Source organism: Dendrobates tinctorius, unplaced genomic scaffold, assembly GCF_039654945.1.
Source record: "Dendrobates tinctorius isolate UK_male_01 unplaced genomic scaffold, ASM3965494v1 ptg000205l, whole genome shotgun sequence".
Classification (NCBI taxonomy): Eukaryota; Metazoa; Chordata; class Amphibia; order Anura; family Dendrobatidae; genus Dendrobates; species Dendrobates tinctorius.
The window spans coordinates 2,948,361-2,964,400 of NW_027361872.1; positions in this window are offsets into that span (position 1 = coordinate 2,948,361).

The following is a 16,040-nucleotide window of genomic DNA, read 5'->3' on the forward strand; positions in this document are numbered from 1 at the left end:
ACGCAGCAGCCAAATAGCAGGTGCTGATTGGCTGCAGGACTCATATGGTATAACAATGTCACATGATCCATGGGAGACCTGGCGCCAACATTGCTGAAATGGCGCCAGTACAGGAGAGGAGCATCTGATATTTTTATTATGCAAGGCGGACAATTTCATTTTGTAGATGGGTTGTCCAGGTGTCGGACCACCCCTTTTAAGATAAGGAAGTAGGTTTACTTCTGAAGAAATACATGAATAACATATCGGAATATCATGAAGAAGCGTGATAAATGGCAAGTCCAGATATTTCTTTCTTTCTCTTTTCTTTTTTCTCACATTTGATTTTATTGACGAGGTGCTAAATGGCAACCAAACTAGACAGCATGGTGGCTAAGTGGTTAGCACTGTTGCTTTACAGCATTGGGGTCCTGGGTTCAAATCTCATAGAGGACAACATCTGCAAAGAATTTGTATGTTCTCCCAGGTTTCCTCCCACACTCCAGAGACATACTGATAGGGTATGTAGATGGTGAGCCCCAATGGGGACAGGGATGATAATGTCTGTAAAGTGCTGTGGAATATGATAGCGCAATATAAGTTTGTAAAATAAATTAAAACCCCTGCACTCTATAGGTGGCATTCAAAAATGGGAACCTATTAATGGCCTCTGTGGAGTTCCAAAATGTTGCCTGTTGCACACATTTGATAGCTGGTGCAGGGTCATTATTCTTTATGTAGGCATATACAGTATTTATTATGATTAGTATCCATCTATCTATTATTATTATTATGCATTTATATAGCGCCATTTATTCCATGGAGCTTTACATGTGAAAAGGGGAAATAGACAAGGGAATATATAAAGTGCTCTCAGTGAGAGAAACAAAATAAGAATCATGTGGGTATGATACCTTTTAATGGCTAACAAATAATAGTGAATGTTGTTACAAAGCAAGCTTTCGGGACTGCTTACGTCCCTTAATCAGGCTGATATGATATGATATGATATGATATATCAGCCTGATGAAGGGACGTAAGCAGTCCTGAAAGCTTGCTTTGTAACAACATTCACTATTATATGTTAGCCATTAAAAGGTATCATACCCACATGATTCTTATTTTGTTTCTGTCACTGAGAGCACTTTATATATTTTTTTCTACTGGCTAACACGGTACCAAACCACTTTTTTCATTTTAAGACAAGGGACACACAAGTGCAGAAGGAGAGCGGACCCTGATAGGGGATCTGTCTGTCTATCTACCATCATCTATCTATATTTGTAATATATAACTTTCTAATATCTATCTGAAGCTATCTCTTCTAGCTAATGTGTGTTATACATTGTATATAAATGTACGTCCAGAGATGGTCGCAGATCTATAACATTGCTAGTATTTCATTACATGCACATAGTCTTCCTGCAGACCTCTTCTCCATTCTGTAATGTGTTGCTGTCGATGCTGCATAATCTTTATTTTTATATAGCGCTAACATATTCCGCAGCGCTTTACAGTTTGCACACATTATCATCACTGTCCCCGATGGGGCTCACAATCTAATTTCCCTATCAGTATGTCTTTGGAATTTGGGAGGAAACCAGAGAACCCGGAGGAAACCCACGCAAACACGGGGAGAACATACAAACTCCTTGCAGATGTCCTTGGTGGGATTTGAACCCAGGACCCCAAGCCTGCAAGGCTGCAGTGCTAACCACTGAGCCACCGTGCATAATATTTTGTCTGAATAATGTTCTGCTAAAACTCCTTTAAATAGAACAAATAATCAAGGACAGACTTCAGCCATGCAATGACATTGATAGTGCAAAGCCTGCAGTCTATACACAAAACAGATTTCCCATGTAACGTTGTGTTGGATGTTCTATATAATGTTTATGTGGCGCCCCTGAGGCTTCAGTCGCCACAGAGGTACTGCACCTTCTCCTAAGGTGTAGTGCCCCACCATCCAGGTAAGGTGGGAACTCCTGACCACGCTCCACACCTGCATTCCACACACTGGATAGTTCAGTGGGGCCACCTAACAGCTACAGGCTGGGGATTAGCAGAGCACCCCTCGTGGAACCTTGCTTCGTAACACGAGATGTGCTGGGAGGCAGGCGGAGTTAGATGATATAAAAGAGAGGGAAAGTGTAGGATTTCAGGTTAGTCTGGGAGAGACCCAGAAGGGGTCAGTCTGGGGAGAGACCCAAAGAAGAGAGCAGGCTGACAGCAGGACAGCCTGAGAGGAGCTCAAGGCGGAGGAAGGCAGTCAGACAGGAGAGTCTGAGGACTGGTCTTAGTGGAACGAGCATCTCAGGGAAGGAAGAGAAGGAGAAAGAGACGTAGACTGGAGACTACAGATTCTATAAGAGAGAGATAGAACAGATCGGAACGAAGGAGAAGGAGAACAGAGTGGAGGAGTGGGTTGGATAGGAACCCTGCCTATAGGTTCTCAGCGCAAAGGCCGGGGCCCGGTCCATGAGGTTGATTGGATCTTTATATCCGGCAACAGACATCGGAGGAGTAGTGAGCCGCTAACACCTTACTCCCGCCATAGACTTGGGACACAACAGCGAAACGGATAGAGAGCCGAGACTCAGGAGAGGAGTCCCCGAAGCAGGCTACAGCTGTCTGTCATACAAGTAGAGACTAGGAACATCTAGAGAGAGGCATTCCAGGGTAACTAAGTACTGGAGTGCTTCGCACCTAAAGGCGCATTTGAGGAGTCGTTCAGTGAAGGTACATATTGGCGGAGTGAGGAAGGGAGAGTCCTGTCCTGCCTGGAGGTTGGCTGGAGCCCTGACCTGGAGAACACAGTACGGAGGCATACAGTGGTGTGAACTGCAAACAGTGAGTAAAGCTTTGGAACCGCATACTCTGGTGTCCTCCAGTTATTCCCGCATCGCTATACCTGGGAAACAACATCTACACCATCCTGTGCCTCTCCTCCTCCATTGCACCTACACTGCCCTGGGACTACAGCTCCACCTGTGGGGAGCTATACCATCTCTGCTGCACCACACCATCAGTCCCAGAGGATCTGTACGCAGCGTTGGCTAACACCTCCCTTGGGTGGCGTCACGAACTATACCAATAAACGCTAACACCTTTAACACTACCGCCATTGATATTGGGAGCCCAGGGCCGCGGACCGGGTCACCGCTGCTGTGACACATTCCCCTGGCACCAGCCCGGTACCGAGTACCCCACAGCCCTGGGAGGGCGACCCATTTAGATTATGATCATCTAAAAATAAATTAAATAAAAATAAAAATAATCAGTGCAATACAAAGTTCAGCTTAAATAGCAGTGTAATATACTGGATCCTCGTTATTCTGATGGATCATTTGCAGGTCTGTGTGGCACAGTTACATTCTCTGCTGTTACCCTATGATTAATCAAAACTCTGTAGTGTGTAGTCCACTGCCATAATACCCTGGACTGCCACCAGCTGAAGTCTGTAGCCCACTGGTGAGATCATCACATGATGGCAAGGAGTTTCACATTTCCTGCATCACCGCATGTCATCGTCAGACGCTCCTCCTGATAAAATGAAGCGATAATTATAGAAACTATTATGCAATTGCTTTCTGATATATTTTGGGACCAAAGGAGGATTTTCCATTTAAAGAGGAGCTGTCATCTGCTGAAAAGCAGACAGTTTTTGCTCTTGTTTTATACCTTCTCATCTCCGAATATTCAATTTTTTTTGTAATTTTTACATCCGCCATTTGGTTCCAGAGATAAGGGCATTTTTATTTAGTTCTAATTTTTATGTTCTTTAACAAGGGTGTGTATCTCATAGACTTATCTTGGGCGTCTCTACAGGCCGCTCTTACCATGTGAGTCATGCCTCGCTGACAAAAGCTACTAATCTGCAGATATGGGGTTAATCTGTAGGTTAATAGCGTTCTGACACCATGTGGCACCGGCACTGTGAATGCTGGAGAAAATTAACTTTATCCCCCCCAGCAGGTCGGCGTCCAGATGTAGTGTCGGTGGTGGGGTGCCGAGCTGGGGGGGGTGGTCCTACTTTTATACCGCGCAGAGGTGACAACAGAGACACGATGGAGGCAGATTCTGGGTGCAACAGGTCCAAGTTTATTTCTTCACTTGCCGTCCGACTGACGGCACACCTCGCGGCCCTCCATTTCCAGAGCCGCTTCTCACACCGTACACTGGAGACGTGTCTGCACACACCGTCCCCTCCTTTACTGTCGACGCTCCTGACAGTTCCGTCACTGTGGCCGCCTTAGGCCCATTAACCAACAGCGCTTCTACTGCTCAGTCGTCGTGTCACATACGGTGTCTTACACCCAGTACCTCGTCTCAACTGCGGTCCTTTCCTGTCAGGACCACCCCCTGACGTCCTCTCTCCTCAGTCCCCCTGGTCTGGATTCTCCTCAGAGTGCACAGACTGTCGTAGTCCTCCTGTCACTTGAGCTCCCCCTGGGGACTGGAACTTTCTGGAACCCTCCCTCAGTATTTATAACTCCCCCGGTTCCTTGAAACTGTCACTCTGTCACCACGCCCCCCATGACCAACGGTTTCTAAAGCCCTAAGCTGCTGTAAAGTCCTTTGCTCACACTCCACCCTGCCATCTAATGGTCATCCCAAGGTACTGCACGTCCACTACACTTTCCTAGTTTTTTCCCCACTGTAATCACTGACTCCTACCTACACTGTGCAAACCTATCTTTCTTCACTCTGACTAGTCCGTCCGTCCGTCAGGTCACCTTCCCTACACTCCCCCTTCCTTTGTCCATTGTCGTCCTTGACAATCGTCATCCCTGCCATCGTCGTTCTGAATCTACACCTACATTCTGTTGTCGGACCAGAAGTTGAGCCAAACCCACTATCTGCGGGGGCCGAACCATACTGGGAGCACTATGCTCTGAGCAGCCTACTGCTACTCACCAGCGCGCATGCCACATGACAACGTCTTTCAAATTGGGCAAGGTACACCCGTATTCTCTCTACGGCGTGTATCTTTCCCCTACTCTCCCCTACTGTTACCTTTCACTATCCGGTACGCCATGATCGAGGCCACTCACCTACCAGATCATTGCCGGCGCCTGCCTTTCCTTCTTCAGGGGTGTCCGTGGTGTTGGGGACCTGACCTAGGACGGCTGTCTTTCTCACGTCTTCCAACTCATTTTCCTTCTTTCAATTACATGTCATGGTCGGCGTCCCGGTCTCCCAGACCTCCTCAACTCTTAGATCCCTACCGGATCTCACACTTTCCTTTGGTCCCGCAGACCTTCCCTTACCCGGACCTGTTGCATTTTACTTTGCATATTATACATCATACAACTTTATAATAGCACAAGTACCCCATTTTTTTATAATTTTTTTTTTTTCCGTTTTCTTTTGCTCATTTTAAAACCAACATATAACAACATAACATTGCATGTCTTCTTTCTCCCCCCTTCCTTGGACATGGACACTCCCTCTCTTCTAAGTATCCCCGCTCTGTCAGTCTAACAAGTAAACACAAACTATCCTGTAAGAGGAACATAGAAAAACAGACATAAAAATCACAGATAAACATTTCTTTTTTTTTTTTTTAAAAGCTGACCGCGAACTGTCCTTTTGACCTGCACAACGGTGCAACGAACTCCTGACAGTTCAATCCTCCTTTCGGTGGTCAGTAGTATGGGACCCCACAACCGTGGAGCTCCCAGGATGCAAGAAGTGTCCCTTTCTGCAAGATAGTATAAACGAGCCGTCCCGGGGGTCGTGCAGCCACCATGCCAGCCTCTCCCCTCTCATGGAGCAGGTTCCAGACTTCCTGACTTCCTGCCCCCTGGCCCTCTTCTTCTCTATAACTCCTGCGACCCAAACAGAGGGTCCGGCATGAGCCCTGGAGTCCGGTGGGCGGGACTTAACCGAGGATGACGGCGGGGCAGAGGCGGCTGATGATGTCAGCGGCCCTGCAGCCGCTGGGGCCGGGTGGCGGGCAGGGACAGCCGGATTTCTCGCAGATTGGGCCACAGGGCCTGACACATAGGCCGCAGCCGGCTCCACTGCCAGCATAGCCGCGGCCGTGGGATAGGCCACACCCGGAGTTTCAGACCGAGCCGGAGTAGCTGCCGATTCCGGGAATGAGGTCGCTACCGGCAGGGGACATGCAGCAGCGCCTTTTGTAGACAGTCTCCGCACCGGTGACACCAGACGTGGCGCCACCGGGCCTGATGAACCAGGAACGGGAACGGAGGCCCTGCTCAGCTCAGCGTAAACAGTAAGGGCCTCCTCGGCCAGACTTTCGGATATACAGGGGGCCGTGTGCTGCGGCTGAGTAGCGGGGACTTCTTGCGGAGCCGCTGGCAGAGCCGGGGAAACTCTCACCTTCCCCGACGTCGCGGCCTCGGTGGGCAGACTCTCCGCCAGTATTCTGGGTGGCCGCTCCCGGTGATTCCGCACAGGCTCCGCTTCCCCGCTCACCATCCTGCTGCCTGCTTGTGGCTCTGAAGATGACACTTTCTGGCGGAGCTCGATCTCCCGCCACCATTTCCACTCCAGGCGCCCGTTGCCTCGACATCCGCAGCACCTTATATCGTCCGATGGGCAGCACTCGAATGGCGTCAGACAGCCGCAGCCAAGCTTTTCCTCTGTACCACTACTTCTGCTGGGTGGGGCGATGGCAGGACTTTCCACCCACTTGTCAGGGTCCAGTATGTGGGAGCGTCGGCCTCCTGGCACATATCGCTGGCCCCAGGGGTATGTAGGAGGGGGCCCCAGTCCATTGGGGACAACGGCAAATACCTGGATCTCTCCTCTGCGCCGAAGCAGCACCGCCATCTTGCTCTGGACCTGGTACCGCCCTGGATCCTCTGCTGACAATGCAGATATGCCACAGCGCTCCCAACTTGTAATCCACAGGTGAGTGATTTGTATTCCACAGGTGCTTATAATCCACGCAAAGCAGTCTGAGTCTTTTTCCATTTTTTTTTTTTTAGGCAGGCCTGCCGCAGAAGATGGTGTATTAGCGGCGGCGATCCTGCCGACTACGCCAAATGTAGTGTCGGTGGTGGGGTGCCGAGCTGGGGGGGGTGGTCCTACTTTTATACCGCGCAGAGGTGACAACAGAGACACGATGGAGGCAGATTCTGGGTGCAACAGGTCCAAGTTTATTTCTTCACTTGCCGTCCGACTGACGGCACACCTCGCGGCCCTCCGTTTCCAGAGCCGCTTCTCACACCGTACACTGGAGACGTGTCTGCACACACCGTCCCCTCCTTTACTGTCGACGCTCCTGACAGTTCCGTCACTGTGGCCGCCTTAGGCCCATTAACCAACAGCGCTTCTACTGCTCAGTCGTCGTGTCACATATGGTGTCTTACACCCAGTACCTCGTCTCAACTGCGGTCCTTTCCTGTCAGGACCACCCCCTGACGTCCTCTCTCCTCAGTCCCCCTGGTCTGGATTCTCCTCAGAGTGCACAGACTGTCGTAGTCTTCCTGTCACTTGAGCTCCCCCTGGGGACTGGAACTTTCTGGAACCCTCCCTCAGTATTTATAACTCCCCCGGTTCCTTGAAACTGTCACTCTGTCACCACGCCCCCCATGACCAACGGTTTCTAAAGCCCTAAGCTGCTGTAAAGTCCTTTGCTCACACTCCACCCTGCCATCTAATGGTCATCCCAAGGTACTGCACGTCCACTACACTTTCCTAGTTTTTTCCCCACTGTAATCACTGACTCCTACCTACACTGTGCAAACCTATCTTTCTTCACTCTGACTAGTCCGTCCGTCCGTCAGGTCACCTTCCCTACACAGACACGAGGTGGCGCTGGGACGGTCGCCGTCAACACTCTAGTGCGTAGAGAGCGGCGGCTACGAATTATAAGGTGTTGACTAGATGGTACATGACCCCAGCTAGAGTGGCCAAAGCAGTCCAGGACTATTCTCCCAACTGGGGTAATTCCACTCTATATAGCTGACATACTTTGTTCCAGAATTTTGCCCCTAAATTTTTGTGCATTTTTTGGCACATGTTGTTGTACATTAGACTACGCCTCTTTCCCCTACGTCACACCCTTTTCAGTGAAGCCATGCCCTTTGCCAAACTGTTTAAAGTGCCGACAACACAATAATATGTTTCATTCATTAAAGACAGGTTTTGGGTGCAAATTGTATCAGAATTTGGTTGCATTTAGCTTGCTGAACCTCTGCCATTGTTTTGTCAAAGTCAAAGAATATTCTCAGGTGACAAATACCTTGGATGAGTGCAGCCTGTGATGGAACTATGGCCACTTCTTTACATGTGAAAGCAGGATGTTTTTAACATAGTAGATCTCTAGTACCTTGTGTGTCTCTGTGGAAGATCTCTACTTCATCAAGGTTGCCTACCTGGCTATATACAAGAATATATAATATATTTATTGGAAATTATCTGCCAATAATGACATTTAGCTGTATAGAGTATTCCATATTGGCATGTCTCCATTTATTACAGGGAAGATGTCATCAGGAAATGACCTATTATTTAAAATAGTTTTTTTGCTACATGTCTAGTATTTTCTTGTTACAATATTTTGGGACTTTTTTTAAATGTCACATTCTTTATTCATTCTTTTAAAAAAGCATAAAAAACAAAGTTGAAATCTTGTAATTTTTTTATCATGGCCATCGGGGCTACTATAAACTCATACTTCCTGTTCTTAAAAGAGCAGTTTTCAGCAGGCTCCTTATCAGCAGAGACAGGTTTATAATGACAAGTAAGTGTGCTTTCACATTTGTGCTTTTCTGCACGTTTGTTGGTCTCGTAGGGCTTGTGTCTTGACCCCCGCTCCTCTGCAAAATGGGATTTTGGGTGGTTGACTTAGGCGTCCATAGACTATAATGGTGCTGGCAGAGCGAACGTGCATCAATTTGGCCATATATGGATATTGGAGGTGGACACCCAGATGCAGTCTAGTACGTCTATGTGTCCGCCTCCAGTAGGCGTATACGCCTGAAAATGATGCGCATCCGCGCGCATGCTTGGTATGCAAGCACCATTATAGTCTAAGCCCCCATTGGCGAATACATCCGAATCGCGTTTTGTTGTTTGGACACAAGCACCGACGGGACTCATGTGCAGTATGTGCAGAAAAGCGCAATGTGAAAGCAAGTCAACACCTGTTTACACATCTGATAACCCCAGTACCCACAAATCACAATAGGCGATGTCACAGTTTCCTTTGCGCCCCCTACCTTCATAATGACCTTGGCAAACATTAGATGCTACAATACAAAATATAGGATGTGCCATTATGCTCCCTTTAATATTAAAGATGCAGAGTAGCCAGATGTGAACACAAACAATTATTAATAAAAAAAATACTTTATTTTATCATAAACAAATTAGACACTTAACAGTAATTAAAACCAGATGCCTCTTGTGTGAGGATTAACGCTTTCTGGTACGGATCTTATTAGGATGAATAATGCGAGATTGCAATTGTCCATTCAGTCCAAAAACTTGTAATATACCCAAATTTCCTTTAAATCCAATAGAGTTGATCAAAATCTGTAATTACTGTATGTGGTCAGCCAGATAAACTATCCGAAACTAATGTGCGCCAAAGTGTAAATGATTAGATTGTCCCTTGTGGAAAACAGCCATAGATATTCTAAAGTGCTAGTGCATAAGGGGTTAATTCCATATAATGGAACCTATTCTGGCTAAATATTGTATATATTAGTACCCGGGCATAATCTCCATCAAATTGTATTTATATTGTCATGGAATAAATCTATAAACCAATTACAGGTACTCATAGGTATAAAGACCTAAATCTAAAAGCACAATCTCCAGGTCTTGTGTATCTGGCTGATGCAGTGATAGATGCAGTGCAACTCAACTGTTCATGCTGGGCAAACTTACAGTGATAAAGGATCTGTCCTGCGTCCCACAGCCCCATATATGTGTGCATATACTGTATATATGTTTCTCCAGAAACTTTGTTATACCATTGTAATGGGGGCCGGGGTTCTAGTCATGGCGAGGGGCTGCTGTTCCGACGCACCCTGGCTCCCCGCTGCATTCGCAAAGTGTCCCTTCTCTGGTGTGGTGTGTGTGCGCTGTATTTTACTCACTTGGGAATCAGAGTCCTCCTCAGCTTCCAGGGTCCTGGTCTTCTGCAGCAACAATATCGATTTCCTGCATTTCAGGCAATCAAATGCTCATTCTGTATACCTGTCTCTTTCCCGTAGATAACTCCAGTAAAACCCATAGGATGTTTTCACATTATGTCCAGGTACCCGTTCGGTGGCTCCATCGGGGCTTATGTCTGAACCCCCCGCAAAACGGGATTTTGACGTATGTAAAGCATCAGTGGGTTCATTATATGCCGCATAAACCACGGTGTTAAAAACAAAACACAGCCCTCTGGGCACAACAGAGAAGACAAATGACAGCATAGAGTCCTCCTTGGGGTCCTCCCTCACATTGTTAGAGAAAACCACTCTCAGTCCTCACTTCTGTGGGAAGTACAGCTTCTCCCCACAACACCACACACAGACTGAACCACAGGTCCAGGTATATATCACATGGCTGGTCATGTGATCGTGACATCACTGCAGGTCCTCAAACACCTGCAGGCTCACATAAAACCAGTCCATTAAAACTCTGTACACGTCTTCTCAGCACATAGTGTGCTAGAAGCACAAAACAGCGCTCCGATTTCACTGCATGCGCAGTGACACGTGCCTCCCTTCCTCTACAAAGCCAGTATATACTTCCAAAAATGGTTCACGTCACTATTATAATCTATGGCCTCGTCGGCTCATACGTCCGAATCCCTTTTTGCTGGGGGTTCGGACGTGAGCCCCAACGGGGCCAATGAACGGGTGCGTGAACGCAATGAGAAAGCACTCATACACATTAGATAATGGTTGACTGAATGATATGAATGGGAAAGAGTTAGGAGGCCTCCATACATACTAGACAGCTTTCTGATCCTGCCAACATTAGCGGGCTCAGCTGAGTTTAGTCTGATTTGTATAGGAGCCTTAACTGTGTAACTGTCATTTTAGCTACTGTGATAATTAGATTATAGTGTATATGTCTGACTCATTTTCTATTAATATTATACAATCTAAAGCTCAGAATGATGATATTTACAGTATATCCGTCTGTCTATATCATCTGTTTCTACATATAGGATTGTGTCTAACTGCTGTGCACGTGTTGTGTGCAATAATCTGGAGCTCCCATTATATTAATCCCTGGCTTCCTCTGTTAGTGAAGTTAAATAATAAAATTATGCCTGCCTGCATCTGCCGGCAGCTATGGATTATACAGCTCCCATTGCTCTCGATGACAGATGTATACAGCTGTAAATTTACTGAAGCGGCAGGAGCAGTAAAATGCTAGATCCCTCAGCAGTGGCATGGTCAGGGGAGTAGTATTTGTTTGGTTCTATTATATTTCTTTAAAATAGATTCAGGTATTCTAAGTGAATATCTGTTACCCGAACTTTTGGTGCTGTAAAATAGTCGTAGTAAGGGCTAGTGGGCTGAAAAAGGAAGCAAAATGGGGATAAGAGCAGGACAATTGCCCTGCGAACAAATGTGGATAAGGAAATTACTTAAAATCACATAGATTAAAAAAATATAAAAAATAATAATCTTGAACCAGGAGGTGGGGGTCCAAGTGGAGGAGTAGAGCCTTGCCTTGCATGTGTAGCTTTGTAGCTTACTGTAATTGTTAATAAATAAAAAATGAAGAAAATAAACATATGGTCCCCCTATGTTTAATAACCAGCCAAATAAAGGCAGACAGCTGTGAGCTGGTCTTATTATGCTGGGAAAGGGTCAATATCCATGGACCTTCCAAGCCTATTGATATCAGCCCCCACCTGTCTTCTTTGCCATTGCTGATTATTAAAAATGGGGGGACCCAAAACAAAATGATGTGTGGTCCCCCCTATTTTTCATAACCAGCTAAGGCAAAGCAGACAGCTGGGTCCTGATATTGATAAGCTAGATGCGCCAATTCTGGTGCTTAACATCGGCTCTTCCCGAATACCCTTGTGCTGTGGCAATTGGGGTAACGGGTTTATGGGGTTGATGTCAGCTGTGTAAAGTCCGTTGACATCAAGTCCATGGAGTCTATCAGACACCCGCATTACTAACCCAGTAAGTAAAAAAAGAGAAAAACACACAGGAAAAAAAATCTTTATTAGAAAAAAAACCCAAAGAAAATGAAATTATAGACCAGAGGTGAGGAACCTTTTTCTACCAAGGGCCATTAGGACATTTATACCAACATTCGCGAGTCAAACAATATTATTAATTTAAAGGGAATCTGTCAGCAGGATCTGCTCTCCTAAACTGTTTGTATGAGCATTCAGTTCATAGAAAGTTGATTAAAATGCTACCCTAATATCTGCAATTTCTAAAGTTTCCCACATAGATCATAGCTAGGGATGAGCGATTAGCTGCATATAAGTGCTTATCCAGAGCTATTCGCTCATCCCTAATCATAAGATATAATGATGGATTACTGCTTTTCATTACTTCGTACACAGACAGAAGCAGCAGAGCATATAGGACATTATACGACAGTATTGCGCTGTGTAGATGTAAATCCAGCTCTGGGGTAACGTAAAAGACTTTTTAGAAAGCTCAACTCAAACTTTCTGCATCTTCCTTCGCTGGTATTCTCATTTTGCTCTTCATTCCACCTTGTCCTTTTTTCCAAAAGATTATAATAGCTTGTGTGACCTGGCACCTCATTGAGCTGGCAGTTCCTTTTGTCTTTTGCAAGACGGAGATAGAGATGAACTGTGTTTTAGAATGGATGGTGAGTTCAGAAGGTGGGGGCTCATTAGAGGAGAAGGAAACAAAATTCTCTAATAAGATTAATAACTCACAATGGTGAGTTCATATGAGGACTCCTCCTTTACTATTTAATTAGTATATATTAGAGTATTAAAATTATTATCTAAAGCAATTAGTTTAACCTACAGTAACCACACATTATTTAAAATCATATTTTTTCTTATTATATGTACTAAGAGTCCACAATAAAATTCATATCAACTGCCCTGACCACAGACTAGCTATTTTTTTTTTTAGCTAGAGTCTATAAGGCCGCCATAACTAGAAGAAAGTAATTATAGATAGTATAGTGTGCAGCTCAATGATCTCTGCCATGTGTTTGATGGCTTCATGGACTGGTGCCAGCTTTCTTGCCTGTCTTCACATTAATACTGCAGAAGTTGCATATTTATATGCTATTCATGCACTAATTGCTCTGAACAGAGTCAGTGCCAGATGTATTGAACCCAGACATATATCATTGCTTGTTAACAAATTACAATGCTCCTTGATATTCTATACATCATCTCTTCAATCTGCGTTAATGGTATGATATATCTTTATCACAAGACTTTACTTCCACATCATTATTTAAAACACTTCATGGATTCTATAAATAAAATGAAAAGATTTAGAGATATCACATTACAAACGGCCTACTCTGCATTATAGAGATCTTAGATCTGATGAAGCCGATGTACATACTATGAAAATCCATGTCAGAATGTCTATATAAAGACCTATGAAAAAGTGAAATTCAATCTCTGCTCTCTTTGTCCCTCCATGTCCTGGCTCCTTGCTGCTGATGAATCTTCATTCACTTAGCCTGATTGACACTTCCTCAATGTCCCTCCTCTCTGCTGCTGCTGCTGAGATCTCACACTGCTCAGTACAAGCTGCAGCTGTCAGTCAGGCTGAGTGGGTGAGGGAAGATGGAATTTATTGTATTTATTATATTCATCAGCAATTTCATTCTTCTCCTGGACTCATAAAATGATGAATTTCATATCAGGATTATACAGCCACTCTAAAATGGATTTTTCTCAGTTAAAACATCAGTCTCATCAGGTGTAACCTATTTCATAATGTACATGGTTTGTATCATAAAATGTGGTGATAGATCTGATTTCAAGTGGATTATTCACTAGATCCTGTAAAATGACTAATTAGTTTGTTTGCAGGGATTGGCATGTCTCCTAGATTGGCGTCTTTCCTACAGAGGCACGCTACAGCTCTTTTCCCAATCTCTGATGTTCCTGGCTCTGGGAGTCTTGGCATTGTTTTGCTTTTTATCACATCACATTCTATTAATTCAGCCATATCTTTGGTATTATCTCTCTTTGAAAAGTAGGCATTTTATTAATAGAATGACTCCCCCTGGTAGACTGGTAATGGGAGCAATCCAAAACAGCAATTCAGCTGCAAGGACAATCAATGCTCTGCGCTATTGCTGGATCATGTCACTGTTTAAAGGCAAAATATCATCAATTCATTTTAATTTTTCTTATTTAGGCATAGCCATGTACAGTACGACAAAAGTTATTTGTTTAGAATAGGGGGACTAGTTGCTTTTTTATTTCCATAACTTAAAGAAACACTCCCATCAAGTGAAATGTCTTGCAATTTGCAGTTTCATGCAAACTCAAATATTTTGAGACTCAGTTTGTGGTTGGCAAAATAAAAACTCTTCCCCCATCTCCATTTCTCACAATGCTGAAGCATCAAAGAGTGAGATCGTGCAATTTTACGTGGCTGTGTGGGCTTTCCCATAATGCACTCCAGGTGTAACATCTTGCAAATTATCACACCTTGTACAGTGGTGGTCAGTACCTCGGCCATCACAGATCAGCCGTCTCCCAGTGAAGCACAGTTTGTACGGCAGAGGCGTTATCGATCTCCAGAGTCTGTGGGAAAGTCTCTCTCTCCTGTAGAGTGTAAGCTCTTATGGTCAGTGGGGTCCTCTCTCTCTCTTGTAGAGTGTAAGCTCTTATTATCAGCATTGTCCTCTCTCTCCTGTAGAGTATAAGCGCTCATGTTCAGTGGGGTCCTCTCTCCTGTAGAGTGTAAGCTTTTATGGTCAGTGGGGTCCTCTCTCTCCTGTAGAGTGTAAGCTCTTATTATCAGCGGGGTCTTCTCTCTCCTGTAGAGTGTAAGCACTCAAGTTCAGTGGGGTCCACTCTCTCTCCTGTAAAGTGCAAGTTCTTATCATCAGTGGGGTCCTCACTATTCTAAAGAGTGTAAGTTCTTATTGTCAGTGGGGTCCTCTCTCTCCTGTAGCATGTAAGCTCTTATGGTCAATGGGGTCCTCTCTCCTGTAGAGTGTAAGCTCTTATGGTCAGTGGGGTCCTCTCTCTCCTGTAGAGTGTAAGCTCTTATTATCAGCGGGGTCTTCTCTCTCCTGTAGAGTGTAAGCACTCAAGTTCAGTGGGGTCCACTCTCTCTCCTGTAAAGTGCAAGTTCTTATCATCAGTGGGGTCCTCACTATTCTAAAGAGTGTAAGTTCTTATTGTCAGTGGGGTCCTCTCTCTCCTGTAGCATGTAAGCTCTTATGGTCAGCGGGGTCCTTTCTCTCTCTCTCCATACCTCTCTCTTTCCTGTAGAATGTAAGCTCTTCTTGTCAGAGAGGTTCCCTCTCCTGTAAAGTGTAAGCTCGCATAGCTAGTGAGGGTCTCTCCCTCTCATCTCTCCAACTTTTTCCAAGCGATTAAAAGCTTTACAGTATTGAGATCCACAAGAGTTTATTCACTGCAAATCGAATTTTGGGGGAAAAATTTGGTAAAAACAGCAAATTCGAATTTCAAATGATCCGCTCATCTCTAGTTAAAATATTGTATTCCTATAACAGTGTACGATACGTTTCAAGGTCAATCCAACCTTTTCTTCCTGGAAGCGCTGATCACCCATCGTTTGTTGTAAGTGAAGAAGAGGTTGGATTGAATTTGAAATGCATTGTACATTTTTATGGGAATATCTTATATTTATTGGAGAAGGAACCTGGACTTAGTTTTATTTATTTATAGCGACTGCAGTTGTTGATAGCCCCACTTATTTATTGGTGTATTAGACGGGTTTCAAAGAGCAGACACATATATTCTACGTACCATAATCATTGCTAATATTCAGTTATCACACTGATGTGTAGCAATTGCACAATGCAGCTCTGCTCATTTATATGTTGTAATTACGGCATAATCGTCACTAAGGCAAAATGACCATAATCAAACACAACCTATATTAAAAAGTGGTGCTATT